Source organism: Phoenix dactylifera, chromosome 4, assembly GCF_051530095.1.
Source record: "Phoenix dactylifera cultivar Ajwa chromosome 4, Ajwa_hap1_PhDact_Kaust_v1.1, whole genome shotgun sequence".
Taxonomy (NCBI): Eukaryota; Viridiplantae; Streptophyta; class Magnoliopsida; order Arecales; family Arecaceae; genus Phoenix; species Phoenix dactylifera.
Window position 1 is genome coordinate 36,560,667 of NC_143193.1, and position 24,051 is coordinate 36,584,717.

The 24,051-nt window shown below is 49.6% G+C and overlaps 55 non-coding genes and 11 pseudogenes across 55 annotated transcripts; all 66 read right to left on the reverse strand.

Annotated features, from left to right (window-relative positions):
- Positions 1-33: 33 nt before the first annotated feature.
- On the reverse strand, positions 34-152 carry LOC149760790 (5S ribosomal RNA). Its single transcript, XR_016407336.1, has one exon. It is a non-coding gene; the product is annotated as a 5S ribosomal RNA (ribosomal RNA).
- A 246-nt stretch (positions 153-398) lies between these two features.
- LOC149760791 (5S ribosomal RNA) lies at positions 399-517 on the reverse strand. The gene has a single exon (XR_016407756.1). It is a non-coding gene; the product is annotated as a 5S ribosomal RNA (ribosomal RNA).
- Positions 518-764: 247 nt separating this feature from the next.
- On the reverse strand, positions 765-883 carry LOC149760792 (5S ribosomal RNA). The gene has a single exon (XR_016403274.1). It is a non-coding gene; the product is annotated as a 5S ribosomal RNA (ribosomal RNA).
- Positions 884-1,129: 246 nt separating this feature from the next.
- LOC149760793 (5S ribosomal RNA) lies at positions 1,130-1,248 on the reverse strand. The gene has a single exon (XR_016409735.1). It is a non-coding gene; the product is annotated as a 5S ribosomal RNA (ribosomal RNA).
- Positions 1,249-1,495: 247 nt separating this feature from the next.
- Positions 1,496-1,614, reverse strand: LOC149760794 (5S ribosomal RNA). Its single transcript, XR_016407337.1, has one exon. It is a non-coding gene; the product is annotated as a 5S ribosomal RNA (ribosomal RNA).
- Positions 1,615-1,860: 246 nt separating this feature from the next.
- Positions 1,861-1,979, reverse strand: LOC149760795 (5S ribosomal RNA). Its single transcript, XR_016407757.1, has one exon. It is a non-coding gene; the product is annotated as a 5S ribosomal RNA (ribosomal RNA).
- Positions 1,980-2,226: 247 nt separating this feature from the next.
- On the reverse strand, positions 2,227-2,345 carry LOC149760796 (5S ribosomal RNA). The gene has a single exon (XR_016407338.1). It is a non-coding gene; the product is annotated as a 5S ribosomal RNA (ribosomal RNA).
- Positions 2,346-2,591: 246 nt separating this feature from the next.
- LOC149760797 (5S ribosomal RNA) lies at positions 2,592-2,710 on the reverse strand. The gene has a single exon (XR_016409736.1). It is a non-coding gene; the product is annotated as a 5S ribosomal RNA (ribosomal RNA).
- Positions 2,711-2,956: 246 nt separating this feature from the next.
- LOC149760798 (5S ribosomal RNA) lies at positions 2,957-3,075 on the reverse strand. The gene has a single exon (XR_016404601.1). It is a non-coding gene; the product is annotated as a 5S ribosomal RNA (ribosomal RNA).
- Positions 3,076-3,320: 245 nt separating this feature from the next.
- On the reverse strand, positions 3,321-3,439 carry LOC149760799 (5S ribosomal RNA; annotated as a pseudogene).
- Positions 3,440-3,685: 246 nt separating this feature from the next.
- On the reverse strand, positions 3,686-3,804 carry LOC149760800 (5S ribosomal RNA). Its single transcript, XR_016412732.1, has one exon. It is a non-coding gene; the product is annotated as a 5S ribosomal RNA (ribosomal RNA).
- A 247-nt stretch (positions 3,805-4,051) lies between these two features.
- Positions 4,052-4,170, reverse strand: LOC149760801 (5S ribosomal RNA). Its single transcript, XR_016407339.1, has one exon. It is a non-coding gene; the product is annotated as a 5S ribosomal RNA (ribosomal RNA).
- A 246-nt stretch (positions 4,171-4,416) lies between these two features.
- On the reverse strand, positions 4,417-4,535 carry LOC149760802 (5S ribosomal RNA). Its single transcript, XR_016409737.1, has one exon. It is a non-coding gene; the product is annotated as a 5S ribosomal RNA (ribosomal RNA).
- A 246-nt stretch (positions 4,536-4,781) lies between these two features.
- On the reverse strand, positions 4,782-4,900 carry LOC149760803 (5S ribosomal RNA). Its single transcript, XR_016404602.1, has one exon. It is a non-coding gene; the product is annotated as a 5S ribosomal RNA (ribosomal RNA).
- A 245-nt stretch (positions 4,901-5,145) lies between these two features.
- On the reverse strand, positions 5,146-5,264 carry LOC149760804 (5S ribosomal RNA; annotated as a pseudogene).
- A 246-nt stretch (positions 5,265-5,510) lies between these two features.
- On the reverse strand, positions 5,511-5,629 carry LOC149760805 (5S ribosomal RNA). The gene has a single exon (XR_016412733.1). It is a non-coding gene; the product is annotated as a 5S ribosomal RNA (ribosomal RNA).
- A 247-nt stretch (positions 5,630-5,876) lies between these two features.
- Positions 5,877-5,995, reverse strand: LOC149760806 (5S ribosomal RNA). The gene has a single exon (XR_016407340.1). It is a non-coding gene; the product is annotated as a 5S ribosomal RNA (ribosomal RNA).
- A 246-nt stretch (positions 5,996-6,241) lies between these two features.
- LOC149760807 (5S ribosomal RNA) lies at positions 6,242-6,360 on the reverse strand. Its single transcript, XR_016409738.1, has one exon. It is a non-coding gene; the product is annotated as a 5S ribosomal RNA (ribosomal RNA).
- Positions 6,361-6,606: 246 nt separating this feature from the next.
- LOC149760808 (5S ribosomal RNA) lies at positions 6,607-6,725 on the reverse strand. The gene has a single exon (XR_016404603.1). It is a non-coding gene; the product is annotated as a 5S ribosomal RNA (ribosomal RNA).
- Positions 6,726-6,970: 245 nt separating this feature from the next.
- Positions 6,971-7,089, reverse strand: LOC149760809 (5S ribosomal RNA; annotated as a pseudogene).
- Positions 7,090-7,335: 246 nt separating this feature from the next.
- On the reverse strand, positions 7,336-7,454 carry LOC149760810 (5S ribosomal RNA). The gene has a single exon (XR_016409739.1). It is a non-coding gene; the product is annotated as a 5S ribosomal RNA (ribosomal RNA).
- A 248-nt stretch (positions 7,455-7,702) lies between these two features.
- LOC149760811 (5S ribosomal RNA) lies at positions 7,703-7,821 on the reverse strand. The gene has a single exon (XR_016407539.1). It is a non-coding gene; the product is annotated as a 5S ribosomal RNA (ribosomal RNA).
- A 246-nt stretch (positions 7,822-8,067) lies between these two features.
- On the reverse strand, positions 8,068-8,186 carry LOC149760812 (5S ribosomal RNA). Its single transcript, XR_016401532.1, has one exon. It is a non-coding gene; the product is annotated as a 5S ribosomal RNA (ribosomal RNA).
- Positions 8,187-8,432: 246 nt separating this feature from the next.
- LOC149760813 (5S ribosomal RNA) lies at positions 8,433-8,551 on the reverse strand. Its single transcript, XR_016402719.1, has one exon. It is a non-coding gene; the product is annotated as a 5S ribosomal RNA (ribosomal RNA).
- A 247-nt stretch (positions 8,552-8,798) lies between these two features.
- LOC149760814 (5S ribosomal RNA) lies at positions 8,799-8,917 on the reverse strand. The gene has a single exon (XR_016407341.1). It is a non-coding gene; the product is annotated as a 5S ribosomal RNA (ribosomal RNA).
- A 246-nt stretch (positions 8,918-9,163) lies between these two features.
- Positions 9,164-9,282, reverse strand: LOC149760815 (5S ribosomal RNA). The gene has a single exon (XR_016409741.1). It is a non-coding gene; the product is annotated as a 5S ribosomal RNA (ribosomal RNA).
- A 246-nt stretch (positions 9,283-9,528) lies between these two features.
- Positions 9,529-9,647, reverse strand: LOC149760816 (5S ribosomal RNA). Its single transcript, XR_016409742.1, has one exon. It is a non-coding gene; the product is annotated as a 5S ribosomal RNA (ribosomal RNA).
- A 247-nt stretch (positions 9,648-9,894) lies between these two features.
- Positions 9,895-10,013, reverse strand: LOC149760817 (5S ribosomal RNA). The gene has a single exon (XR_016407342.1). It is a non-coding gene; the product is annotated as a 5S ribosomal RNA (ribosomal RNA).
- A 246-nt stretch (positions 10,014-10,259) lies between these two features.
- Positions 10,260-10,378, reverse strand: LOC149760818 (5S ribosomal RNA). Its single transcript, XR_016409743.1, has one exon. It is a non-coding gene; the product is annotated as a 5S ribosomal RNA (ribosomal RNA).
- Positions 10,379-10,625: 247 nt separating this feature from the next.
- LOC149760819 (5S ribosomal RNA) lies at positions 10,626-10,744 on the reverse strand. The gene has a single exon (XR_016401626.1). It is a non-coding gene; the product is annotated as a 5S ribosomal RNA (ribosomal RNA).
- Positions 10,745-10,990: 246 nt separating this feature from the next.
- Positions 10,991-11,108, reverse strand: LOC149760820 (5S ribosomal RNA). Its single transcript, XR_016404507.1, has one exon. It is a non-coding gene; the product is annotated as a 5S ribosomal RNA (ribosomal RNA).
- A 246-nt stretch (positions 11,109-11,354) lies between these two features.
- Positions 11,355-11,473, reverse strand: LOC149760821 (5S ribosomal RNA). Its single transcript, XR_016409744.1, has one exon. It is a non-coding gene; the product is annotated as a 5S ribosomal RNA (ribosomal RNA).
- A 247-nt stretch (positions 11,474-11,720) lies between these two features.
- On the reverse strand, positions 11,721-11,839 carry LOC149760822 (5S ribosomal RNA; annotated as a pseudogene).
- Positions 11,840-12,085: 246 nt separating this feature from the next.
- Positions 12,086-12,204, reverse strand: LOC149760823 (5S ribosomal RNA). The gene has a single exon (XR_016409745.1). It is a non-coding gene; the product is annotated as a 5S ribosomal RNA (ribosomal RNA).
- A 246-nt stretch (positions 12,205-12,450) lies between these two features.
- Positions 12,451-12,569, reverse strand: LOC149760824 (5S ribosomal RNA). Its single transcript, XR_016409746.1, has one exon. It is a non-coding gene; the product is annotated as a 5S ribosomal RNA (ribosomal RNA).
- Positions 12,570-12,814: 245 nt separating this feature from the next.
- On the reverse strand, positions 12,815-12,933 carry LOC149760825 (5S ribosomal RNA; annotated as a pseudogene).
- A 246-nt stretch (positions 12,934-13,179) lies between these two features.
- On the reverse strand, positions 13,180-13,298 carry LOC149760826 (5S ribosomal RNA). Its single transcript, XR_016409747.1, has one exon. It is a non-coding gene; the product is annotated as a 5S ribosomal RNA (ribosomal RNA).
- A 248-nt stretch (positions 13,299-13,546) lies between these two features.
- Positions 13,547-13,665, reverse strand: LOC149760827 (5S ribosomal RNA). Its single transcript, XR_016401627.1, has one exon. It is a non-coding gene; the product is annotated as a 5S ribosomal RNA (ribosomal RNA).
- A 246-nt stretch (positions 13,666-13,911) lies between these two features.
- On the reverse strand, positions 13,912-14,029 carry LOC149760828 (5S ribosomal RNA). The gene has a single exon (XR_016407126.1). It is a non-coding gene; the product is annotated as a 5S ribosomal RNA (ribosomal RNA).
- Positions 14,030-14,275: 246 nt separating this feature from the next.
- Positions 14,276-14,394, reverse strand: LOC149760829 (5S ribosomal RNA). The gene has a single exon (XR_016409748.1). It is a non-coding gene; the product is annotated as a 5S ribosomal RNA (ribosomal RNA).
- Positions 14,395-14,641: 247 nt separating this feature from the next.
- Positions 14,642-14,760, reverse strand: LOC149760830 (5S ribosomal RNA; annotated as a pseudogene).
- Positions 14,761-15,006: 246 nt separating this feature from the next.
- On the reverse strand, positions 15,007-15,125 carry LOC149760831 (5S ribosomal RNA). The gene has a single exon (XR_016409749.1). It is a non-coding gene; the product is annotated as a 5S ribosomal RNA (ribosomal RNA).
- A 246-nt stretch (positions 15,126-15,371) lies between these two features.
- Positions 15,372-15,490, reverse strand: LOC149760832 (5S ribosomal RNA). Its single transcript, XR_016409750.1, has one exon. It is a non-coding gene; the product is annotated as a 5S ribosomal RNA (ribosomal RNA).
- Positions 15,491-15,736: 246 nt separating this feature from the next.
- On the reverse strand, positions 15,737-15,855 carry LOC149760833 (5S ribosomal RNA; annotated as a pseudogene).
- A 246-nt stretch (positions 15,856-16,101) lies between these two features.
- On the reverse strand, positions 16,102-16,220 carry LOC149760834 (5S ribosomal RNA). The gene has a single exon (XR_016409752.1). It is a non-coding gene; the product is annotated as a 5S ribosomal RNA (ribosomal RNA).
- Positions 16,221-16,466: 246 nt separating this feature from the next.
- On the reverse strand, positions 16,467-16,585 carry LOC149760835 (5S ribosomal RNA; annotated as a pseudogene).
- A 246-nt stretch (positions 16,586-16,831) lies between these two features.
- On the reverse strand, positions 16,832-16,950 carry LOC149760836 (5S ribosomal RNA). Its single transcript, XR_016409753.1, has one exon. It is a non-coding gene; the product is annotated as a 5S ribosomal RNA (ribosomal RNA).
- Positions 16,951-17,198: 248 nt separating this feature from the next.
- On the reverse strand, positions 17,199-17,317 carry LOC149760837 (5S ribosomal RNA). The gene has a single exon (XR_016406528.1). It is a non-coding gene; the product is annotated as a 5S ribosomal RNA (ribosomal RNA).
- Positions 17,318-17,562: 245 nt separating this feature from the next.
- Positions 17,563-17,681, reverse strand: LOC149760838 (5S ribosomal RNA; annotated as a pseudogene).
- A 246-nt stretch (positions 17,682-17,927) lies between these two features.
- LOC149760839 (5S ribosomal RNA) lies at positions 17,928-18,046 on the reverse strand. The gene has a single exon (XR_016409754.1). It is a non-coding gene; the product is annotated as a 5S ribosomal RNA (ribosomal RNA).
- Positions 18,047-18,292: 246 nt separating this feature from the next.
- LOC149760840 (5S ribosomal RNA) lies at positions 18,293-18,411 on the reverse strand (annotated as a pseudogene).
- Positions 18,412-18,656: 245 nt separating this feature from the next.
- Positions 18,657-18,775, reverse strand: LOC149760841 (5S ribosomal RNA). The gene has a single exon (XR_016409755.1). It is a non-coding gene; the product is annotated as a 5S ribosomal RNA (ribosomal RNA).
- A 248-nt stretch (positions 18,776-19,023) lies between these two features.
- LOC149760842 (5S ribosomal RNA) lies at positions 19,024-19,142 on the reverse strand. The gene has a single exon (XR_016407540.1). It is a non-coding gene; the product is annotated as a 5S ribosomal RNA (ribosomal RNA).
- A 246-nt stretch (positions 19,143-19,388) lies between these two features.
- Positions 19,389-19,507, reverse strand: LOC149760843 (5S ribosomal RNA). The gene has a single exon (XR_016401533.1). It is a non-coding gene; the product is annotated as a 5S ribosomal RNA (ribosomal RNA).
- A 246-nt stretch (positions 19,508-19,753) lies between these two features.
- LOC149760844 (5S ribosomal RNA) lies at positions 19,754-19,872 on the reverse strand. The gene has a single exon (XR_016401214.1). It is a non-coding gene; the product is annotated as a 5S ribosomal RNA (ribosomal RNA).
- Positions 19,873-20,119: 247 nt separating this feature from the next.
- On the reverse strand, positions 20,120-20,238 carry LOC149760845 (5S ribosomal RNA). The gene has a single exon (XR_016407880.1). It is a non-coding gene; the product is annotated as a 5S ribosomal RNA (ribosomal RNA).
- Positions 20,239-20,484: 246 nt separating this feature from the next.
- LOC149760846 (5S ribosomal RNA) lies at positions 20,485-20,603 on the reverse strand. Its single transcript, XR_016400502.1, has one exon. It is a non-coding gene; the product is annotated as a 5S ribosomal RNA (ribosomal RNA).
- Positions 20,604-20,849: 246 nt separating this feature from the next.
- LOC149760847 (5S ribosomal RNA) lies at positions 20,850-20,968 on the reverse strand. The gene has a single exon (XR_016406239.1). It is a non-coding gene; the product is annotated as a 5S ribosomal RNA (ribosomal RNA).
- A 247-nt stretch (positions 20,969-21,215) lies between these two features.
- On the reverse strand, positions 21,216-21,334 carry LOC149760848 (5S ribosomal RNA; annotated as a pseudogene).
- Positions 21,335-21,580: 246 nt separating this feature from the next.
- On the reverse strand, positions 21,581-21,699 carry LOC149760849 (5S ribosomal RNA). Its single transcript, XR_016409756.1, has one exon. It is a non-coding gene; the product is annotated as a 5S ribosomal RNA (ribosomal RNA).
- Positions 21,700-21,945: 246 nt separating this feature from the next.
- On the reverse strand, positions 21,946-22,064 carry LOC149760850 (5S ribosomal RNA). The gene has a single exon (XR_016409757.1). It is a non-coding gene; the product is annotated as a 5S ribosomal RNA (ribosomal RNA).
- Positions 22,065-22,310: 246 nt separating this feature from the next.
- Positions 22,311-22,429, reverse strand: LOC149760851 (5S ribosomal RNA). The gene has a single exon (XR_016409758.1). It is a non-coding gene; the product is annotated as a 5S ribosomal RNA (ribosomal RNA).
- A 248-nt stretch (positions 22,430-22,677) lies between these two features.
- Positions 22,678-22,796, reverse strand: LOC149760852 (5S ribosomal RNA). Its single transcript, XR_016404095.1, has one exon. It is a non-coding gene; the product is annotated as a 5S ribosomal RNA (ribosomal RNA).
- A 246-nt stretch (positions 22,797-23,042) lies between these two features.
- Positions 23,043-23,161, reverse strand: LOC149760853 (5S ribosomal RNA). The gene has a single exon (XR_016401534.1). It is a non-coding gene; the product is annotated as a 5S ribosomal RNA (ribosomal RNA).
- Positions 23,162-23,407: 246 nt separating this feature from the next.
- LOC149760854 (5S ribosomal RNA) lies at positions 23,408-23,526 on the reverse strand. Its single transcript, XR_016401835.1, has one exon. It is a non-coding gene; the product is annotated as a 5S ribosomal RNA (ribosomal RNA).
- Positions 23,527-23,773: 247 nt separating this feature from the next.
- Positions 23,774-23,892, reverse strand: LOC149760855 (5S ribosomal RNA). Its single transcript, XR_016407343.1, has one exon. It is a non-coding gene; the product is annotated as a 5S ribosomal RNA (ribosomal RNA).
- Positions 23,893-24,051: the final 159 nt, after the last annotated feature.

A 24,051-nucleotide genomic window follows, 5' to 3' on the forward strand; every position in this document is an offset into this window, starting at 1 on the left:
ATCAAAAAATAAAAAAGCGGGCAAAAAATAAAAAGGGTGCAACATGAGGACTTCCCAGGGGGTCACCCATCCTAGTACTACTCTCGCCCAAGCACGCTTAACTGCGGAGTTCTGATAGGATCCGGTGCATTAGTGCTGGTATGATCGCACCCAAGACATGCCCTTCGAAACTCCCTTTTATGACAAAGTAGCAGACCTCGACGGCCCGAGACATTCGCGCTGTCGGGGCCGTTCTGGCGTAGGATTCAACACGCTGTTCCGCTATGCGGCATGGCACCGCCAGTCTCCGGACCCAGTTTATTGTCGGGGGAAAAAAATTATCCGAAGAGAAAAAGCCAAAAGCCGAAAAATTAAAAATAAATGGTATCAAAAAATAAAAAAGCGGGCAAAAAATAAAAGGGGTGCAACACTAGGACTTCCCAGGGGTTCACCCATCCTAGTACTACTCTCGCCCAAGCACGCTTAACTGCGGAGTTCTGATGGGATCCGGTGCATTAGTGCTGGTATGATCGCACCCATGACATGCCCTTCGAAACTCCCTTTTATGACAAAGCAGCAGACCTCGACGGCCCGAGACATTCGCGCTGCCGGGGCCGTTCTGGCGTAGGATTCAACGCGCTGGTCCCGCTATGCGGCATGGCACCGCCAGTCTCCGGACCCAGTTTATTGTCGGGGGAAAAAAATTATCCGAAGAGGAAAGGCCAAAAGCCAAAAAATTAAAAATAAATATTATCAAAAAATAAAAAAGCGGGCAAAAAATAAAAAGGGTGCAACACGAGGACTTCCCAGGGGGTCACCCATCCTAGTACTACTCTCGCCCAAGCACGCTTAACTGCGGAGTTCTGATAGGATCCGGTGCATTAGTGCTGGTATGATCGCACCCAAGACATGCCCTTCGAAACTCCCTTTTATGACAAAGTAGCAGACCTCGACGGCCCGAGACATTCGCGCTGCCGGGGCCGTTCTGGCGTAGGATTCAACACGCTGTTCCGCTATGCGGCATGGCACCGCCAGTCTCCGGACTCAGTTTATTTTCGGGGGAAAAAAATTATCCGAAGAGGAAAAGCCAAAAGCCGAAAAATAAAAAATAAATGTTATCAAAAAATAAAAAAGCGGGCAAAAAATAAAAGGGGTGCAACACGAGGACTTCCCAGGGGGTCACCCATCCTAGTACTACTCTCGCCCAAGCACGCTTAACTGCGGAGTTCTGATGGGATCCGGTGCATTAGTGCTGGTATGATCGCACCCATGACATGCCCTTCGAAACTCCCTTTTATGACAAAGCAGCAGACCTCGACGGCCCGAGACATTCGCGCTGCCGGGGCCGTTCTGGCGTAGGATTCAACGCGCTGGTCCCGCTATGCGGCATGGCACCGCCAGTCTCCGGACCCAGTTTATTGTCGGGGGAAAAAAATTATCCGAAGAGGAAAAGCCAAAAGCCAAAAAATTAAAAATAAATATTATCAAAAAATAAAAAAGCGGGCAAAAAATAAAAAGGGTGCAACATGAGGACTTCCCAGGGGGTCACCCATCCTAGTACTACTCTCGCCCAAGCACGCTTAACTGCGGAGTTCTGATAGGATCCGGTGCATTAGTGCTGGTATGATCGCACCCAAGACATGCCCTTCGAAACTCCCTTTTATGACAAAGTAGCAGACCTCGACGGCCCGAGACATTCGCGCTGCCGGGGCCGTTCTGGCGTAGGATTCAACACGCTGTTCCGCTATGCGGCATGGCACCGCCAGTCTCCGGACCCAGTTTATTGTCGGGGGAAAAAAATTATCCGAAGAGAAAAAGCCAAAAGCCGAAAAATTAAAAATAAATGGTATCAAAAAATAAAAAAGCGGGCAAAAAATAAAAGGGGTGCAACACTAGGACTTCCCAGGGGTTCACCCATCCTAGTACTACTCTCGCCCAAGCACGCTTAACTGCGGAGTTCTGATGGGATCCGGTGCATTAGTGCTGGTATGATCGCACCCATGACATGCCCTTCGAAACTCCCTTTTATGACAAAGCAGCAGACCTCGACGGCCCGAGACATTCGCGCTGCCGGGGCCGTTCTGGCGTAGGATTCAACGCGCTGGTCCCGCTATGCGGCATGGCACCGCCAGTCTCCGGACCCAGTTTATTGTCGGGGGAAAAAAATTATCCGAAGAGGAAAGGCCAAAAGCCAAAAAATTAAAAATAAATATTATCAAAAAATAAAAAAGCGGGCAAAAAATAAAAAGGGTGCAACATGAGGACTTCCCAGGGGGTCACCCATCCTAGTACTACTCTCGCCCAAGCACGCTTAACTGCGGAGTTCTGATAGGATCCGGTGCATTAGTGCTGGTATGATCGCACCCAAGACATGCCCTTCGAAACTCCCTTTTATGACAAAGTAGCAGACCTCGACGGCCCGAGACATTCGCGCTGCCGGGGCCGTTCTGGCGTAGGATTCAACACGCTGTTCCGCTATGCGGCATGGCACCGCCAGTCTCCGGACTCAGTTTATTTTCGGGGGAAAAAAATTATCCGAAGAGGAAAAGCCAAAAGCCGAAAAATAAAAAATAAATGTTATCAAAAAATAAAAAAGCGGGCAAAAAATAAAAGGGGTGCAACACGAGGACTTCCCAGGGGGTCACCCATCCTAGTACTACTCTCGCCCAAGCACGCTTAACTGCGGAGTTCTGATGGGATCCGGTGCATTAGTGCTGGTATGATCGCACCCATGACATGCCCTTCGAAACTCCCTTTTATGACAAAGCAGCAGACCTCGACGGCCCGAGACATTCGCGCTGCCGGGGCCGTTCTGGCGTAGGATTCAACGCGCTGTTCCGCTATGCGGCATGGCACCGCCAGTCTCCGGACTCAGTTTATTTTCGGGGGAAAAAAATTATCCGAAGAGGAAAAGCCAAAAGCCGAAAAATAAAAAATAAATGTTATCAAAAAATAAAAAAGCGGGCAAAAAATAAAAGGGGTGCAACACGAGGACTTCCCAGGGGGTCACCCATCCTAGTACTACTCTCGCCAAAGCACGCTTAACTGCGGAGTTCTGATGGGATCCGGTGCATTAGTGCTGGTATGATCGCACCCATGACATGCCCTTCGAAACTCCCTTTTATAACAAAGCAGCAGACCTCGACGGCCCGAGACATTCGCGCTGCCGGGGCCGTTCTGGCGTAGGATTCAACGCGCTGTTCCGCTATGCGGCATGGCACCGCCAGTCTCCGGACTCAGTTTATTTTCGGGGGGAAAAATTATCCGAAGAGGAAAAGCCAAAAGCCAAAAAATTAAAAATAAATATTATCAAAAAATAAAAAAGCGGGCAAAAAATAAAAAGGGTGCAACACGAGGACTTCCCAGGGGGTCACCCATCCTAGTACTTCTCTCGCCCAAGCACGCCTAACTGCGGAGTTATGATGGGATCCGGTGCATTAGTGCTGGTATGATCGCACCCATGACATGCCCTTCGAAACTCCCTTTTATGACAAAGCAGCAGACCGCGACGGCCCGAGACATTCGCGCTGCCGGGGCCGTTCTGGCGTAGGATTCAACGCGCTGTTCCGCTATGCGGCATGGCACCGCGAGTCTCCGGACTCAGTTTATTTTCGGGGGAAAAAAATTATCCGAAGAGGAAAAGCCAAAAGCCGAAAAATTAAAAATAAATATTATCAAAAAATAAAAAAGCGGGCAAAAAATAAAAGGGGTGCAACACGAGGACTTCCCAGGGGGTCACCCATCCTGGTACTACTCTCGCCCAAGCACGCTTAACTGCGGAGTTCTGATGGGATCCGGTGCATTAGTGCTGGTATGATCGCACCCATGATATGCCCTTCGAAACTCCCTTTTATGACAAAGCAGCAGACCTCGACGGCCCGAGACATTCGCGCTGCCGGGGCCGTTCTGGCGTAGGATTCAACGCGCTGGTCCCGCTATGCGGCATGGCACCGCCAGTCTCCGGACCCAGTTTATTGTCGGGGGAAAAAAATTATCCGAAGAGGAAAGGCCAAAAGCCAAAAAATTAAAAATAAATATTATCAAAAAATAAAAAAGCGGGCAAAAAATAAAAAGGGTGCAACATGAGGACTTCCCAGGGGGTCACCCATCCTAGTACTACTCTCGCCCAAGCACGCTTAACTGCGGAGTTCTGATAGGATCCGGTGCATTAGTGCTGGTATGATCGCACCCAAGACATGCCCTTCGAAACTCCCTTTTATGACAAAGTAGCAGACCTCGACGGCCCGAGACATTCGCGCTGCCGGGGCCGTTCTGGCGTAGGATTCAACACGCTGTTCCGCTATGCGGCATGGCACCGCCAGTCTCCGGACTCAGTTTATTTTCGGGGGAAAAAAATTATCCGAAGAGGAAAAGCCAAAAGCCGAAAAATAAAAAATAAATGTTATCAAAAAATAAAAAAGCGGGCAAAAAATAAAAGGGGTGCAACACGAGGACTTCCCAGGGGGTCACCCATCCTAGTACTACTCTCGCCCAAGCACGCTTAACTGCGGAGTTCTGATGGGATCCGGTGCATTAGTGCTGGTATGATCGCACCCATGACATGCCCTTCGAAACTCCCTTTTATGACAAAGCAGCAGACCTCGACGGCCCGAGACATTCGCGCTGCCGGGGCCGTTCTGGCGTAGGATTCAACGCGCTGTTCCGCTATGCGGCATGGCACCGCCAGTCTCCGGACTCAGTTTATTTTCGGGGGAAAAAAATTATCCGAAGAGGAAAAGCCAAAAGCCGAAAAATAAAAAATAAATGTTATCAAAAAATAAAAAAGCGGGCAAAAAATAAAAGGGGTGCAACACGAGGACTTCCCAGGGGGTCACCCATCCTAGTACTACTCTCGCCAAAGCACGCTTAACTGCGGAGTTCTGATGGGATCCGGTGCATTAGTGCTGGTATGATCGCACCCATGACATGCCCTTCGAAACTCCCTTTTATAACAAAGCAGCAGACCTCGACGGCCCGAGACATTCGCGCTGCCGGGGCCGTTCTGGCGTAGGATTCAACGCGCTGTTCCGCTATGCGGCATGGCACCGCCAGTCTCCGGACTCAGTTTATTTTCGGGGGGAAAAATTATCCGAAGAGGAAAAGCCAAAAGCCAAAAAATTAAAAATAAATATTATCAAAAAATAAAAAAGCGGGCAAAAAATAAAAAGGGTGCAACACGAGGACTTCCCAGGGGGTCACCCATCCTAGTACTTCTCTCGCCCAAGCACGCCTAACTGCGGAGTTATGATGGGATCCGGTGCATTAGTGCTGGTATGATCGCACCCATGACATGCCCTTCGAAACTCCCTTTTATGACAAAGCAGCAGACCGCGACGGCCCGAGACATTCGCGCTGCCGGGGCCGTTCTGGCGTAGGATTCAACGCGCTGTTCCGCTATGCGGCATGGCACCGCGAGTCTCCGGACTCAGTTTATTTTCGGGGGAAAAAAATTATCCGAAGAGGAAAAGCCAAAAGCCGAAAAATTAAAAATAAATATTATCAAAAAATAAAAAAGCGGGCAAAAAATAAAAGGGGTGCAACACGAGGACTTCCCAGGGGGTCACCCATCCTGGTACTACTCTCGCCCAAGCACGCTTAACTGCGGAGTTCTGATGGGATCCGGTGCATTAGTGCTGGTATGATCGCACCCATGATATGCCCTTCGAAACTCCCTTTTATGACAAAGCAGCAGACCTCGACGGCCCGAGACATTCGCGCTGCCGGGGCCGTTCTGGCGTAGGATTCAACGCGCTGGTCCCGCTATGCGGCATGGCACCGCCAGTCTCCGGACCCAGTTTATTGTCGGGGGAAAAAAATTATCCGAAGAGGAAAGGCCAAAAGCCAAAAAATTAAAAATAAATATTATCAAAAAATAAAAAAGCGGGCAAAAAATAAAAAGGGTGCAACATGAGGACTTCCCAGGGGGTCACCCATCCTAGTACTACTCTCGCCCAAGCACGCTTAACTGCGGAGTTCTGATAGGATCCGGTGCATTAGTGCTGGTATGATCGCACCCAAGACATGCCCTTCGAAACTCCCTTTTATGACAAAGTAGCAGACCTCGACGGCCCGAGACATTCGCGCTGCCGGGGCCGTTCTGGCGTAGGATTCAACACGCTGTTCCGCTATGCGGCATGGCACCGCCAGTCTCCGGACTCAGTTTATTTTCGGGGGAAAAAAATTATCCGAAGAGGAAAAGCCAAAAGCCGAAAAATAAAAAATAAATGTTATCAAAAAATAAAAAAGCGGGCAAAAAATAAAAGGGGTGCAACACGAGGACTTCCCAGGGGGTCACCCATCCTAGTACTACTCTCGCCCAAGCACGCTTAACTGCGGAGTTCTGATGGGATCCGGTGCATTAGTGCTGGTATGATCGCACCCATGACATGCCCTTCGAAACTCCCTTTTATGACAAAGCAGCAGACCTCGACGGCCCGAGACATTCGCGCTGCCGGGGCCGTTCTGGCGTAGGATTCAACGCGCTGTTCCGCTATGCGGCATGGCACCGCCAGTCTCCGGACTCAGTTTATTTTCGGGGGAAAAAAATTATCCGAAGAGGAAAAGCCAAAAGCCGAAAAATAAAAAATAAATGTTATCAAAAAATAAAAAAGCGGGCAAAAAATAAAAGGGGTGCAACACGAGGACTTCCCAGGGGGTCACCCATCCTAGTACTACTCTCGCCAAAGCACGCTTAACTGCGGAGTTCTGATGGGATCCGGTGCATTAGTGCTGGTATGATCGCACCCATGACATGCCCTTCGAAACTCCCTTTTATAACAAAGCAGCAGACCTCGACGGCCCGAGACATTCGCGCTGCCGGGGCCGTTCTGGCGTAGGATTCAACGCGCTGTTCCGCTATGCGGCATGGCACCGCCAGTCTCCGGACTCAGTTTATTTTCGGGGGGAAAAATTATCCGAAGAGGAAAAGCCAAAAGCCAAAAAATTAAAAATAAATATTATCAAAAAATAAAAAAGCGGGCAAAAAATAAAAAGGGTGCAACACGAGGACTTCCCAGGGGGTCACCCATCCTAGTACTTCTCTCGCCCAAGCACGCCTAACTGCGGAGTTATGATGGGATCCGGTGCATTAGTGCTGGTATGATCGCACCCATGACATGCCCTTCGAAACTCCCTTTTATGACAAAGCAGCAGACCGCGACGGCCCGAGACATTCGCGCTGCCGGGGCCGTTCTGGCGTAGGATTCAACGCGCTGTTCCGCTATGCGGCATGGCACCGCGAGTCTCCGGACTCAGTTTATTTTCGGGGGAAAAAAATTATCCGAAGAGGAAAAGCCAAAAGCCGAAAAATTAAAAATAAATATTATCAAAAAATAAAAAAGCGGGTAAAAAATAAAAGGGGTGCAACACGAGGACTTCCCAGGGGGTCACCCATCCTAGTACTACTCTCGCCCAAGCACGCTTAACTGCGGAGTTCTGATGGGATCCGGTGCATTAGTGCTGGTATGATCGCACCCATGACATGCCCATCGAAACTCCCTTTTATGACAAAGCAGCAGACCTCGACGGCCCGAGACATTCGCGCCGCCGGGGCCGTTCTGGCGTAGGATTCAACGCGCTATTCCCGCTATGCGGCATGGCACCGCCAGTCTCCGGACTCAGTTTATTTTCGGGGGAAAAAAATTATCCGAAGAGGAAAAGCCAAAAGCCGAAAAATTAAAAATAAATATTATCAAAAAATAAAAAAGTGGAGAAAAAAATAAAAAGGGTGCAACACGAGGACTTCCCAGGGGGTCACCCATCCTAGTACTACTCTCGCCCAAGCACGCTTAACTGTGGAGTTCTGATGGGATCCGGAGCATTAGTGCTAGTATGATCGCACCCATGACATGCCCTTCGAAACTCCCTTTTATGACAAAGCAGCAGACCTCGACGGCCCGAGAAATTCGCGCTGCCGGGGCCGTTCTGGCGTAGGATTCAACGCGCTGTTCCGCTATGCGGCATGGCACCGCGAGTCTCCGGACTCAGTTTATTTTCGGGGGAAAAAAATTATCCGAAGAGGAAAAGCCAAAAGCCGAAAAATTAAAAATAAATATTATCAAAAAATAAAAAAGCGGGCAAAAAATAAAAGGGGTGCAACACGAGGACTTCCCAGGGGGTCACCCATCCTAATACTACTCTCGCCCAAGCACGCTTAACTGCGGAGTTCTGATGGGATCCGGTGCATTAGTGCTGGTATGATCGCACCCATGACATGCCCATCGAAACACCCTTTTATGACAAAGCAGCAGACCTCGACGGCCCGAGACATTCGCGCTGCCGGGGCCGTTCTGGCGTAGGATTCAATGCGCTGTTCCGCTATGCGGCATGGCACCGCGAGTCTCCGGACTCAGTTTATTTTCGAGGGAAAAAAATTATCCGAAGAGGAAAAGCCAAAAGCCAAAAAATTAAAAATAAATGTTATCAAAAAAGAAAAAAGCGGACAAAAAATAAAAGGGGTGCAACACGAGGACTTCCCAAGGGGTCACCCATCCTAGTACTACTCTCGCCCAAGCACGCTTAACCGCGGAGTTCTGATGGGATCCGGTGCATTAGTGCTGGTATGATCGCACCCATGATATGCCCTTCGAAACTCCCTTTTATGACAAAGCAGCAGACCTCGACGGCCCGAGACATTCGCGCTGCCGGGGCCGTTCTGGCGTAGGATTCAACGTGCTGGTCCCGCTATGCGGCATGGCACCGCCAGTCTCCGGACCCAGTTTATTGTCGGGGGAAAAAAATTATCCGAAGAGGAAAAGCCAAAAGCCAAAAAATTAAAAATAAATATTATCAAAAAATAAAAAAGCGGGCAAAAAATAAAAAGGGTGCAACATGAGGACTTCCCAGGGGGTCACCCATCCTAGTACTACTCTCGCCCAAGCACGCTTAACTGCGGAGTTCTGATAGGATCCGGTGCATTAGTGCTGGTATGATCGCACCCAAGACATACCCTTCGAAACTCCCTTTTATGACAAAGTAGCAGACCTCGACGGCCCGAGACATTCGCGCTGCCGGGGCCGTTCTGGCGTAGGATTCAACACGCTGTTCCGCTATGCGGCATGGCACCGCCAGTCTCCGGACTCAGTTTATTTTCGGGGGAAAAAAATTATCCGAAGAGGAAAAGCCAAAAGCCGAAAAATAAAAAATAAATGTTATCAAAAAATAAAAAAGCGGGCAAAAAATAAAAGGGGTGCAACACGAGGACTTCCCAGGGGGTCACCCATCCTAGTACTACTCTCGCCCAAGCACGCTTAACTGCGGAGTTCTGATGGGATCCGGTGCATTAGTGCTGGTATGATCGCACCCATGACATGCCCATCGAAACACCCTTTTATGACAAAGCAGCAGACCTCGACGGCCCGAGACATTCGCGCTGCCGAGGCCGTTTTGGCGTAGGATTCAATGCGCTGTTCCGCTATGCGGCATGGCACCGCGAGTCTCCGGACTCAGTTTATTTTCGAGGGAAAAAAATTATCCGAAGAGGAAAAGCCAAAAGCCAAAAAATTAAAAATAAATGTTATCAAAAAAGAAAAAAGCGGGCAAAAAATAAAAGGGGTGCAACACGAGGACTTCCCAGGGGGTCACCCATCCTAGTACTACTCTCGCCCAAGCACGCTTAACTGCGGAGTTCTGATGGGATCCGGTGCATTAGTGCTGGTATGATCGCACCCATGATATGCCCTTCGAAACTCCCTTTTATGACAAAGCAGCAGACCTCGACGGCCCGAGACATTCGCGCTGCCGGGGCCGTTCTGGCGTAGGATTCAACGCGCTGGTCCCGCTATGCGGCATGGCACCGCCAGTCTCCGGACCCAGTTTATTGTCGGGGGAAAAAAATTATCCGAAGAGGAAAGGCCAAAAGCCAAAAAATTAAAAATAAATATTATCAAAAAATAAAAAAGCGGGCAAAAAATAAAAAGGGTGCAACATGAGGACTTCCCAGGGGGTCACCCATCCTAGTACTACTCTCGCCCAAGCACGCTTAACTGCGGAGTTCTGATAGGATCCGGTGCATTAGTGCTGGTATGATCGCACCCAAGACATGCCCTTCGAAACTCCCTTTTATGACAAAGTAGCAGACCTCGACGGCCCGAGACATTCGCGCTGCCGGGGCCGTTCTGGCGTAGGATTCAACACGCTGTTCCGCTATGCGGCATGGCACCGCCAGTCTCCGGACTCAGTTTATTTTCGGGGGAAAAAAATTATCCGAAGAGGAAAAGCCAAAAGCCGAAAAATAAAAAATAAATGTTATCAAAAAATAAAAAAGCGGGCAAAAAATAAAAGGGGTGCAACACGAGGACTTCCCAGGGGGTCACCCATCCTAGTACTACTCTCGCCCAAGCACGCTTAACTGCGGAGTTCTGATGGGATCCGGTGCATTAGTGCTGGTATGATCGCACCCATGACATGCCCTTCGAAACTCCCTTTTATGACAAAGCAGCAGACCTCGACGGCCCGAGACATTCGCGCTGCCGGGGCCGTTCTGGCGTAGGATTCAACGCGCTGTTCCGCTATGCGGCATGGCACCGCCAGTCTCCGGACTCAGTTTATTTTCGGGGGAAAAAAATTATCCGAAGAGGAAAAGCCAAAAGCCGAAAAATTAAAAATAAATATTATCAAAAAATAAAAAAGTGGAGAAAAAAATAAAAAGGGTGCAACACGAGGACTTCCCAGGGGGTCACCCATCCTAGTACAACTCTCGCCCAAGCACGCTTAACTGCGGAGTTCTGATGGGATCCGGTGCATTAGTGCTGGTATGATCGCACCCATGACATGCCCTTCGAAACTCCCTTTTATGACAAAGCAGCAGACCTCGACGGCCCGAGACATTCGCGCTGCCGGGGCCGTTCTGGCGTAGGATTCAACGCGCTGTTCCGCTATGCGGCATGGCACCGCGAGTCTCCGGACTCAGTTTATTTTCGGAGAAAAAAAATTATCCGAAGAGAAAAAGCCAAAAGCCGAAAAATTAAAAATAAATATTATCAAAAAATAAAAAAGCGGGCAAAAAATAAAAGGGGTGCAACACGAGGACTTCCCGGGGGTCACCCATCCTAGTACTACTCTCGCCCAAGCACGCTTAACTGCGGAGTTCTGATGGGATCCGGTGCATTAGTGCTGGTATGATCGCACCCATGACATGCCCATCGAAACACCCTTTTATGACAAAGCAGCAGACCTCGACGGCCCGAGACATTCGCGCTGCCGAGGCCGTTTTGGCGTAGGATTCAATGCGCTGTTCCGCTATGCGGCATGGCACCGCGAGTCTCCGGACTCAGTTTATTTTCGAGGGAAAAAAATTATCCGAAGAGGAAAAGCCAAAAGCCAAAAAATTAAAAATAAATGTTATCAAAAAAGAAAAAAGCGGGCAAAAAATAAAAGGGGTGCAACACGAGGACTTCCCAGGGGGTCACCCATCCTAGTACTACTCTCGCCCAAGCACGCTTAACTGCGGAGTTCTGATGGGATCCGGTGCATTAGTGCTGGTATGATCGCACCCATGATATGCCCTTCGAAACTCCCTTTTATGACAAAGCAGCAGACCTCGACGGCCCGAGACATTCGCGCTGCCGGGGCCGTTCTGGCGTAGGATTCAACGCGCTGGTCCCGCTATGCGGCATGGCACCGCCAGTCTCCGGACCCAGTTTATTGTCGGGGGAAAAAAATTATCCGAAGAGGAAAGGCCAAAAGCCAAAAAATTAAAAATAAATATTATCAAAAAATAAAAAAGCGGGCAAAAAATAAAAAGGGTGCAACATGAGGACTTCCCAGGGGGTCACCCATCCTAGTACTACTGTCGCCCAAGCACGCTTAACTGCGGAGTTCTGATAGGATCCGGTGCATTAGTGCTGGTATGATCGCACCCAAGACATGCCCTTCGAAACTCCCTTTTATGACAAAGTAGCAGACCTCGACGGCCCGAGACATTCGCGCTGCCGGGGCCGTTCTGGCGTAGGATTCAACACGCTGTTCCGCTATGCGGCATGGCACCGCCAGTCTCCGGACTCAGTTTATTTTCGGGGGAAAAAAATTATCCGAAGAGGAAAAGCCAAATGCCGAAAAATAAAAAATAAATGTTATCAAAAAATAAAAAAGCGGGCAAAAAATAAAAGGGGTGCAACACGAGGACTTCCCAGGGGGTCACCCATCCTAGTACTACTCTCGCCCAAGCACGCTTAACTGCGGAGTTCTGATGGGATCCGGTGCATTAGTGCTGGTATGATCGCACCCATGACATGCCCTTCGAAACTCCCTTTTATGACAAAGCAGCAGACCTCGACGGCCCGAGACATTCGCGCTGCCGGGGCCGTTCTGGCGTAGGATTCAACGCGCTGTTCCGCTATGCGGCATGGCACCGCCAGTCTCCGGACTCAGTTTATTTTCGGGGGAAAAAAATTATCCGAAGAGGAAAAGCCAAAAGCCGAAAAATAAAAAATAAATGTTATCAAAAAATAAAAAAGCGGGCAAAAAATAAAAGGGGTGCAACACGAGGACTTCCCAGGGGGTCACCCATCCTAGTACTACTCTCGCCCAAGCACGCTTAACTGCGGAGTTCTGATGGGATCCGGTGCATTAGTGCTGGTATGATCGCACCCATGACATGCCCTTCGAAACTCCCTTTTATAACAAAGCAGCAGACCTCGACGGCCCGAGACATTCGCGCTGCCGGGGCCGTTCTGGCGTAGGATTCAACGCGCTGTTCCGCTATGCGGCATGGCACCGCCAGTCTCCGGACTCAGTTTATTTTCGGGGGGAAAAATTATCCGAAGAGGAAAAGCCAAAAGCCAAAAAATTAAAAATAAATATTATCAAAAAATAAAAAAGCGGGCAAAAAATAAAAAGGGTGCAACACGAGGACTTCCCAGGGGGTCACCCATCCTAGTACTTCTCTCGCCCAAGCACGCCTAACTGCGGAGTTATGATGGGATCCGGTGCATTAGTGCTGGTATGATCGCACCCATGACATGCCCTTCGAAACTCCCTTTTATGACAAAGCAGCAGACCGCGACGGCCCGAGACATTCGCGCTGCCGGGGCCGTTCTGGCGTAGGATTCAACGCGCTGTTCCGCTATGCGGCATGGCACCGCGAGTCTCCGGACTCAGTTTATTTTCGGGGGAAAAAAATTATCCGAAGAGGAAAAGCCAAAAGCCGAAAAATTAAAAATAAATATTATCAAAAAATAAAAAAGCGGGCAAAAAATAAAAGGGGTGCAACACGAGGACTTCCCAGGGGGTCACCCATCCTAGTACTACTCTCGCCCAAGCACGCTTAACTGCGGAGTTCTGATGGGATCCGGTGCATTAGTGCTGGTATGATCGCACCCATGACATGCCCATCGAAACTCCCTTTTATGACAAAGCAGCAGACCTCGACGGCCCGAGACATTCGCGCCGCCGGGGCCGTTCTGGCGTAGGATTCAACGCGCTATTCCCGCTATGCGGCATGGCACCGCCAGTCTCCGGACTCAGTTTATTTTCGGGGGAAAAAAATTATCCGAAGAGGAAAAGCCAAAAGCCGAAAAATTAAAAATAAATATTATCAAAAAATAAAAAAGTGGAGAAAAAAATAAAAAGGGTGCAACACGAGGACTTCCCAGGGGGTCACCCATCCTAGTACAACTCTCGCCCAAGCACGCTTAACTGCGGAGTTCTGATGGGATCCGGTGCATTAGTGCTGGTATGATCGCACCCATGACATGCCCTTCGAAACTCCCTTTTATGACAAAGCAGCAGACCTCGACGGCCCGAGACATTCGCGCTGCCGGGGCCGTTCTGGCGTAGGATTCAACGCGCTGTTCCGCTATGCGGCATGGCACCGCGAGTCTCCGGACTCAGTTTATTTTCGGAGAAAAAAAATTATCCGAAGAGAAAAAGCCAAAAGCCGAAAAATTAAAAATAAATATTATCAAAAAATAAAAAAGCGGGCAAAAAATAAAAGGGGTGCAACACGAGGACTTCCCGGGGGTCACCCATCCTAGTACTACTCTCGCCCAAGCACGCTTAACTGCGGAGTTCTGATGGGATCCGATGCATTAGTGCTGGTATGATCGCACCCATGACATGCCCATCGAAACACCCTTTTATGACAAAGCAGCAGACCTCGACGGCCCGAGACATTCGCGCTGCCGAGGCCGTTTTGGCGTAGGATTCAATGCGCTGTTCCGCTATGCGGCATGGCACCGCGAGTCTCCGGACTCAGTTTATTTTCGAGGGAAAAAAATTATCCGAAGAGGAAAAGCCAAAAGCCAAAAAATTAAAAATAAATGTTATCAAAAAAGAAAAAAGCGGGCAAAAAATAAAAGGGGTGCAACACGAGGACTTCCCAGGGGGTCACCCATCCTAGTACTACTCTCGCCCAAGCACGCTTAACTGCGGAGTTCTGATGGGATCCGGTGCATTAGTGCTGGTATGATCGCACCCATGATATGCCCTTCGAAACTCCCTTTTATGACAAAGCAGCAGACCTCGACGGCCCGAGACATTCGCGCTGCCGGGGCCGTTCTGGCGTAGGATTCAACGCGCTGGTCCCGCTATGCGGCATGGCACCGCCAGTCTCCGGACCCAGTTTATTGTCGGGGGAAAAAAATTATCCGAAGAGGAAAGGCCAAAAGCCAAAAAATTAAAAATAAATATTATCAAAAAATAAAAAAGCGGGCAAAAAATAAAAAGGGTGCAACATGAGGACTTCCCAGGGGGTCACCCATCCTAGTACTACTGTCGCCCAAGCACGCTTAACTGCGGAGTTCTGATAGGATCCGGTGCATTAGTGCTGGTATGATCGCACCCAAGACATGCCCTTCGAAACTCCCTTTTATGACAAAGTAGCAGACCTCGACGGCCCGAGACATTCGCGCTGCCGGGGCCGTTCTGGCGTAGGATTCAACACGCTGTTCCGCTATGCGGCATGGCACCGCCAGTCTCCGGACTCAGTTTATTTTCGGGGGAAAAAAATTATCCGAAGAGGAAAAGCCAAATGCCGAAAAATAAAAAATAAATGTTATCAAAAAATAAAAAAGCGGGCAAAAAATAAAAGGGGTGCAACACGAGGACTTCCCAGGGGGTCACCCATCCTAGTACTACTCTCGCCCAAGCACGCTTAACTGCGGAGTTCTGATGGGATCCGGTGCATTAGTGCTGGTATGATCGCACCCATGACATGCCCTTCGAAACTCCCTTTTATGACAAAGCAGCAGACCTCGACGGCCCGAGACATTCGCGCTGCCGGGGCCGTTCTGGCGTAGGATTCAACGCGCTGTTCCGCTATGCGGCATGGCACCGCCAGTCTCCGGACTCAGTTTATTTTCGGGGGAAAAAAATTATCCGAAGAGGAAAAGCCAAAAGCCGAAAAATAAAAAATAAATGTTATCAAAAAATAAAAAAGCGGGCAAAAAATAAAAGGGGTGCAACACGAGGACTTCCCAGGGGGTCACCCATCCTAGTACTACTCTCGCCCAAGCACGCTTAACTGCGGAGTTCTGATGGGATCCGGTGCATTAGTGCTGGTATGATCGCACCCATGACATGCCCTTCGAAACTCCCTTTTATAACAAAGCAGCAGACCTCGACGGCCCGAGACATTCGCGCTGCCGGGGCCGTTCTGGCGTAGGATTCAACGCGCTGTTCCGCTATGCGGCATGGCACCGCCAGTCTCCGGACTCAGTTTATTTTCGGGGGGAAAAAATTATCCGAAGAGGAAAAGCCAAAAGCCAAAAAATTAAAAATAAATATTATCAAAAAAAAAAAAAGCGGGCAAAAAATAAAAAGGGTGCAACACGAGGACTTCCCAGGGGGTCGCCCATCCTAGTACTTCTCTCGCCCAAGCACGCCTAACTGCGGAGTTATGATGGGATCCGGTGCATTAGTGCTGGTATGATCGCACCCATGACATGCCCTTCGAAACTCCCTTTTATGACAAAGCAGCAGACCGCGACGGCCCGAGACATTCGCGCTGCCGGGGCCGTTCTGGCGTAGGATTCAACGCGCTGTTCCGCTATGCGGCATGGCACCGCGAGTCTCCGGACTCAGTTTATTTTCGGGGGAAAAAAATTATCCGAAGAGGAAAAGCCAAAAGCCGAAAAATTAAAAATAAATATTATCAAAAAATAAAAAAGCGGGCAAAAAATAAAAGGGGTGCAACACGAGGACTTCCCAGGGGGTCACCCATCCTAGTACTACTCTCGCCCAAGCACGCTTAACTGCGGAGTTCTGATGGGATCCGGTGCATTAGTGCTGGTATGATCGCACCCATGACATGCCCATCGAAACTCCCTTTTATGACAAAGCAGCAGACCTCGACGGCCCGAGACATTCGCGCTGCCGGGGCCGTTCTGGCGTAGGATTCAACGCGCTGTTCCGCTATGCGGCATGGCACCGCCAGTCTCCGGACTCAGTTTATTTTCGGGGGGAAAAAATTATCCGAAGAGGAAAAGCCAAAAGCCAAAAAATTAAAAATAAATATTATCAAAAAATAAAAAAGCGGGCAAAAAATAAAAAGGGTGCAACACGAGGACTTCCCAGGGGGTCGCCCATCCTAGTACTTCTCTCGCCCAAGCACGCCTAACTGCGGAGTTATGATGGGATCCGGTGCATTAGTGCTGGTATGATCGCACCCATGACATGCCCTTCGAAACTCCCTTTTATGACAAAGCAGCAGACCGCGACGGCCCGAGACATTCGCGCTGCCGGGGCCGTTCTGGCGTAGGATTCAACGCGCTGTTCCGCTATGCGGCATGGCACCGCGAGTCTCCGGACTCAGTTTATTTTCGGGGGAAAAAAATTATCCGAAGAGGAAAAGCCAAAAGCCGAAAAATTAAAAATAAATATTATCAAAAAATAAAAAAGCGGGCAAAAAATAAAAGGGGTGCAACACGAGGACTTCCCAGGGGGTCACCCATCCTAGTACTACTCTCGCCCAAGCACGCTTAACTGCGGAGTTCTGATGGGATCCGGTGCATTAGTGCTGGTATGATCGCACCCATGACATGCCCATCGAAACTCCCTTTTATGACAAAGCAGCAGACCTCGACGGCCCGAGACATTCGCGCCGCCGGGGCCGTTCTGGCGTAGGATTCAACGCGCTATTCCCGCTATGCGGCATGGCACCGCCAGTCTCCGGACTCAGTTTATTTTCGGGGGAAAAAAATTATCCGAAGAGGAAAAGCCAAAAGCCGAAAAATTAAAAATAAATATTATCAAAAAATAAAAAAGTGGAGAAAAAAATAAAAAGGGTGCAACACGAGGACTTCCCAGGGGGTCACCCATCCTAGTACTTCTCTCGCCCAAGCACGCCTAACTGCGGAGTTCTGATGGGATCCGGAGCATTAGTGCTGGTATGATCGCACCCATGACATGCCCTTCGAAACTCCCTTTTATGACAAAGCAGCAGACCGCGACGGCCCGAGACATTCGCGCTGCCGGGGCCGTTCTGGCGTAGGATTCAACGCGCTGTTCCGCTATGCGGCATGGCACCGCGAGTCTCCGGACTCAGTTTATTTTCGGGGGAAAAAATTATCCGAAGAGGAAAAGCCAAAAGCCGAAAAATTAAAAATAAATATTATCAAAAAATAAAAAAGCGGGCAAAAAATAAAAAGGGTGCAACATGAGGACTTCCTAGGGGGTCACCCATCCTAGTACTACTCTCGCCCAAGCACGCTTAACTGCGGAGTTCTAATAGGATCCGGTGCATTAGTGCTGGTATGATCGCACCCAAGACATGCCCTTCGAAACTCCCTTTTATGACAAAGTAGCAGACCTCGACGGCCCGAGACATTCGCGCTGCCGGGGCCGTTCTGGCGTAGGATTCAACACGCTGTTCCGCTATGCGGCATGGCACCGCCAGTCTACGGACTCAGTTTATTTTCGGGGGAAAAAAATTATCCGAAGAGGAAAAGCCAAAAGCCGAAAAATAAAAAATAAATGTTATCAAAAAATAAAAAAGCGGGCAAAAAATAAAAGGGGTGCAACACGAGGACTTCCCAGGGGGTCACCCATCCTAGTACTACTCTCGCCCAAGCACGCTTAACTGCGGAGTTCTGATGGGATCCGGTGCATTAGTGCTGGTATGATCGCACCCATGACATGCCCTTCGAAACTCCCTTTTATAACAAAGCAGCAGACCTCGACGGCCCGAGACATTCGCGCTGCCGGGGCCGTTCTGGCGTAGGATTCAACGCGCTGTTCCGCTATGCGGCATGGCACCGCCAGTCTCCGGACTCAGTTTATTTTCGGGGGGAAAAAATTATCCGAAGAGGAAAAGCCAAAAGCCAAAAAATTAAAAATAAATATTATCAAAAAATAAAAAAGCGGGCAAAAAATAAAAAGGGTGCAACACGAGGACTTCCCAGGGGGTCACCCATCCTAGTACTTCTCTCGCCCAAGCACGCCTAACTGCGGAGTTATGATGGGATCCGGTGCATTAGTGCTGGTATGATCGCACCCATGACATGCCCTTCGAAACTCCCTTTTATGACAAAGCAGCAGACCGCGACGGCCCGAGACATTCGCGCTGCCGGGGCCGTTCTGGCGTAGGATTCAACGCGCTGTTCCGCTATGCGGCATGGCACCGCGAGTCTCCGGACTCAGTTTATTTTCGGGGGAAAAAATTATCCGAAGAGGAAAAGCCAAAAGCCGAAAAATTAAAAATAAATATTATCAAAAAATAAAAAAGCGGGCAAAAAATAAAAGGGGTGCAACACGAGGACTTCCCAGGGGGTCACCCATCCTAGTACTACTCTCGCCCAAGCACGCTTAACTGCGGAGTTCTGATGGGATCCGGTGCATTAGTGCTGGTATGATCGCACCCATGACATGCCCATCGAAACTCCCTTTTATGACAAAGCAGCAGACCTCGACGGCCCGAGACATTCGCGCCGCCGGGGCCGTTCTGGCGTAGGATTCAACGCGCTATTCCCGCTATGCGGCATGGCACCGCCAGTCTCCGGACTCAGTTTATTTTCGGGGGAAAAAAATTATCCGAAGAGGAAAAGCCAAAAGCCGAAAAATTAAAAATAAATATTATCAAAAAATAAAAAAGTGGAGAAAAAAATAAAAAGGGTGCAACACGAGGACTTCCCAGGGGGTCACCCATCCTAGTACTACTCTCGCCCAAGCACGCTTAACTGTGGAGTTCTGATGGGATCCGGAGCATTAGTGCTAGTATGATCGCACCCATGACATGCCCTTCGAAACTCCCTTTTATGACAAAGCAGCAGACCTCGACGGCCCGAGACATTCGCGCTGCCGGGGCCGTTCTGGCGTAGGATTCAACGCGCTGTTCCGCTATGCGGCATGGCACCGCGAGTCTCCGGACTCAGTTTATTTTCGGGGGAAAAAAATTATCCGAATAGGAAAAGCCAAAAGCCGAAAAATTAAAAATAAATATTATCAAAAAATAAAAAAGCGGGCAAAAAATAAAAGGGGTGCAACACGAGGACTTCCCAGGGGGTCACCCATCCTAATACTACTCTCGCCCAAGCACGCTTAACTGCGGAGTTCTGATGGGATCCGGTGCATTAGTGCTGGTATGATCGCACCCATGACATGCCCATCGAAACACCCTTTTATGACAAAGCAGCAGACCTCGACGGCCCGAGACATTCGCGCTGCCGGGGCCGTTCTGGCGTAGGATTCAATGCGCTGTTCCGCTATGCGGCATGGCACCGCGAGTCTCCGGACTCAGTTTATTTTCGAGGGAAAAAAATTATCCGAAGAGGAAAAGCCAAAAGCCAAAAAATTAAAAATAAATGTTATCAAAAAAGAAAAAAGCGGGCAAAAAATAAAAGGGGTGCAACACGAGGACTTCCCAGGGGGTCACCCATCCTACTACTACTCTCGCCCAAGCACGCTTAACTGCGGAGTTCTGATGGGATCCGGTGCATTAGTGCTGGTATGATCGCACCCATGATATGCCCTTCGAAACTCCCTTTTATGACAAAGCAGCAGACCTCGACGGCCCGAGACATTCGCGCTGCCGGGGCCGTTCTGGCGTAGGATTCAACGTGCTGGTCCCGCTATGCGGCATGGCACCGCCAGTCTCCGGACCCAGTTTATTGTCGGGGGAAAAAAATTATCCGAAGAGGAAAAGCCAAAAGCCAAAAAATTAAAAATAAATATTATCAAAAAATAAAAAAGCGGGCAAAAAATAAAAAGGGTGCAACATGAGGACTTCCCAAGGGGTCACCCATCCTAGTACTTCTCTCGCCCAAGCACGCTTAACTGCGGAGTTCTGATAGGATCCGGTGCATTAGTGCTGGTATGATCGCACCCAAGACATGCCCTTCGAAACTCCCTTTTATGACAAAGTAGCAGACCTCGACGGCCCGAGACATTCGCGCTGCCGGGGCCGTTCTGGCGTAGGATTCAACACGCTGTTCCGCTATGCGGCATGGCACCGCCAGTCTCCGGACTCAGTTTATTTTCGGGGGAAAAAAATTATCCGAAGAGGAAAAGCCAAAAGCCGAAAAATAAAAAATAAATGTTATCAAAAAATAAAAAAGCGGGCAAAAAATAAAAGGGGTGCAACACGAGGACTTCCCAGGGGGTCACCCATCCTAGTACTGCTCTCGCCCAAGCACGCTTAACTGCGGAGTTCTGATGGGATCCGGTGCATTAGTGCTGGTATGATCGCACCCATGACATGCCCTTCGAAACTCCATTTTATGACAAAGCAGCAGACCTCGACGGCCCGAGACATTCGCGCTGCCGAGGCCGTTCTGGCGTAGGATTCAATGCGCTGTTCCGCTATGCGGCATGGCACCGCGAGTCTCCGGACTCAGTTTATTTTCGAGGGAAAAAAATTATCCGAAGAGGAAAAGCCAAAAGCCAAAAAATTAAAAATAAATGTTATCAAAAAAGAAAAAAGCGGGCAAAAAATAAAAGGGGTGCAACACGAGGACTTCCCAGGGGGTCACCCATCCTAGTACAACTCTCGCCCAAGCACGCTTAACTGCGGAGTTCTGATGGGATCCGGTGCATTAGTGCTGGTATGATCGTACCCATGATATGCCCTTCGAAACTCCCTTTTATGACAAAGCAGCAGACCTCGACGGCCCGAGACATTCGCGCTGCCGGGGCCGTTCTGGCGTAGGATTCAACGCGCTGGTCCCGCTATGCGGCATGGCACCGCCAGTCTCCGGACCCAGTTTATTGTCGGGGAAAAAAAATTATCCGAAGAGGAAAAGCCAAAAGCCAAAAAATTAAAAATAAATATTATCAAAAAATAAAAAAGCGGGCAAAAAATAAAAAGGGTGCAACATGAGGACTTCCTAGGGGGTCACCCATCCTAGTACTACTCTCGCCCAAGCACGCTTAACTGCGGAGTTCTAATAGGATCCGGTGCATTAGTGCTGGTATGATCGCACCCAAGACATGCCCTTCGAAACTCCCTTTTATGACAAAGTAGCAGACCTCGACGGCCCGAGACATTCGCGCTGCCGGGGCCGTTCTGGCGTAGGATTCAACACGCTGTTCCGCTATGCGGCATGGCACCGCCAGTCTCCGGACTCAGTTTATTTTCGGGGGAAAAAAATTATCCGAAGAGGAAAAGCCAAAAGCCGAAAAATAAAAAATAAATGTTATCGAAAAATAAAAAAGCGGGCAAAAAATAAAAGGGGTGCAACACGAGGACTTCCCAGGGGGTCACCCATCCTAGTACTACTCTCGCCCAAGCACGCTTAACTGCGGAGTTCTGATGGGATCCGGTGCATTAGTGCTGGTATGATCGCACCCATGACATGCCCTTCGAAACTCCCTTTTATGACAAAGCAGCAGACCTCGACGGCCCGAGACATTCGCGCTGCCGGGGCCGTTCTGGCGTAGGATTCAACGCGCTGTTTCGCTATGCGGCATGGCACCGCCAGTCTCCGGACTCAGTTTATTTTCGGGGGAAAAAAATTATCCGAAGAGGAAAAGCCAAAAGCCGAAAAATAAAAAATAAATGTTATCAAAAAATAAAAAAGCGGGCAAAAAATAAAAGGGGTGCAACACGAGGACTTCCCAGGGGGTCACCCATCCTAGTACTACTCTCGCCCAAGCACGCTTAACTGCGGAGTTCTGATGGGATCCGGTGCATTAGTGCTGGTATGATCGCACCCATGACATGCCCTTCGAAACTCCCTTTTATGACAAAGCAGCAGACCTCGACGGCCCGAGACATTCGCGCTGCCGGGGCCGTTCTGGCGTAGGATTCAACGCGCTGTTCCGCTATGCGGCATGGCACCGCCAGTCTCCGGACTCAGTTTATTTTCGGGGGAAAAAAATTATCCGAAGAGGAAAAGCCAAAAGCCGAAAAATTAAAAATAAATATTATCAAAAAATAAAAAAGCGGGCAAAAAATAAAAGGGGTGCAACACGAGGACTTCCCAGGGGGTCACCCATCCTAGTACTACTCTCGCCCAAGCACGCTTAACTGCGGAGTTCTGATGGGATCCGGTGCATTAGTGCTGGTATGATCGCACCCATGACATGCCCATCGAAACTCCCTTTTATGACAAAGCAGCAGACCTCGACGGCCCGAGACATTCGCGCCGCCGGGGCCGTTCTGGCGTAGGATTCAACGCGCTATTCCCGCTATGCGGCATGGCACCGCCAGTCTCCGGACTCAGTTTATTTTCGGGGGAAAAAAATTATCCGAAGAGGAAAAGCCAAAAGCCGAAAAATTAAAAATAAATATTATCAAAAAATAAAAAAGTGGAGAAAAAAATAAAAAGGGTGCAACACGAGGACTTCCCAGGGGGTCACCCATCCTAGTACAACTCTCGCCCAAGCACGCTTAACTGCGGAGTTCTGATGGGATCCGGAGCATTAGTGCTGGTATGATCGCACCCATGACATGCCCTTCGAAACTCCCTTTTATGACAAAGCAGCAGACCTCGACGGCCCGAGATATTCGCGCTGCCGGGGCCGTTCTGGCGTTGGATTCAACGCGCTGTTCCGCTATGCGGCATGGCACCGCGAGTCTCCGGACTCAGTTTATTTTCGGGGGAAAAAAATTATCCGAAGAGGAAAAGCCAAAAGCCGAAAAATTAAAAATAAATATTATCAAAAAATAAAAAAGCGGGCAAAAAATAAAAGGGGTGCAACACGAGGACTTCCCAGGGGGTCACCCATCCTAATACTACTCTCGCCCAAGCACGCTTAACTGCGGAGTTCTGATGGGATCCGGTGCATTAGTGCTGGTATGATCGCACCCATGACATGCCCATCGAAACACCCTTTTATGACAAAGCAGCAGACCTCGACGGCCCGAGACATTCGCGCTGCCGGGGCCGTTCTGGCGTAGGATTCAATGCGCTGTTCCGCTATGCGGCATGGCACCGCGAGTCTCCGGACTCAGTTTATTTTCGAGGGAAAAAAATTATCCGAAGAGGAAAAGCCAAAAGCCAAAAAATTAAAAATAAATGTTATCAAAAAAGAAAAAAGCGGGCAAAAAATAAAAGGGGTGCAACACGAGGACTTCCCAGGGGGTCACCCATCCTAGTACTACTCTCGCCCAAGCACGCTTAACTGCGGAGTTCTGATGGGATCCGGTGCATTAGTGCTGGTATGATCGCACCAATGATATGCCCTTCGAAACTCCCTTTTATGACAAAGCAGCAGACCTCGACGGCCCGAGACATTCGCGCTGCCGGGGCCGTTCTGGCGTAGGATTCAACGTGCTGGTCCCGCTATGCGGCATGGCACCGCCAGTCTCCGGACCCAGTTTATTGTCGGGGGAAAAAAATTATCCGAAGAGGAAAAGCCAAAAGCCAAAAAATTAAAAATAAATATTATCAAAAAATAAAAAAGCGGGCAAAAAATAAAAAGGGTGCAACATGAGGACTTCCCAGGGGGTCACCCATCCTAGTACTACTCTCGCCCAAGCACGCTTAACTGCGGAGTTCTGATAGGATCCGGTGCATTAGTGCTGGTATGATCGCACCCAAGACATGCCCTTCGAAACTCCCTTTTATGACAAAGTAGCAGACCTCGACGGCCCGAGACATTCGCGCTGCCGGGGCCGTTCTGGCGTACGATTCAACACGCTGTTCCGCTATGCGGCATGGCACCGCCAGTCTCCGGACTCAGTTTATTTTCGGGGGA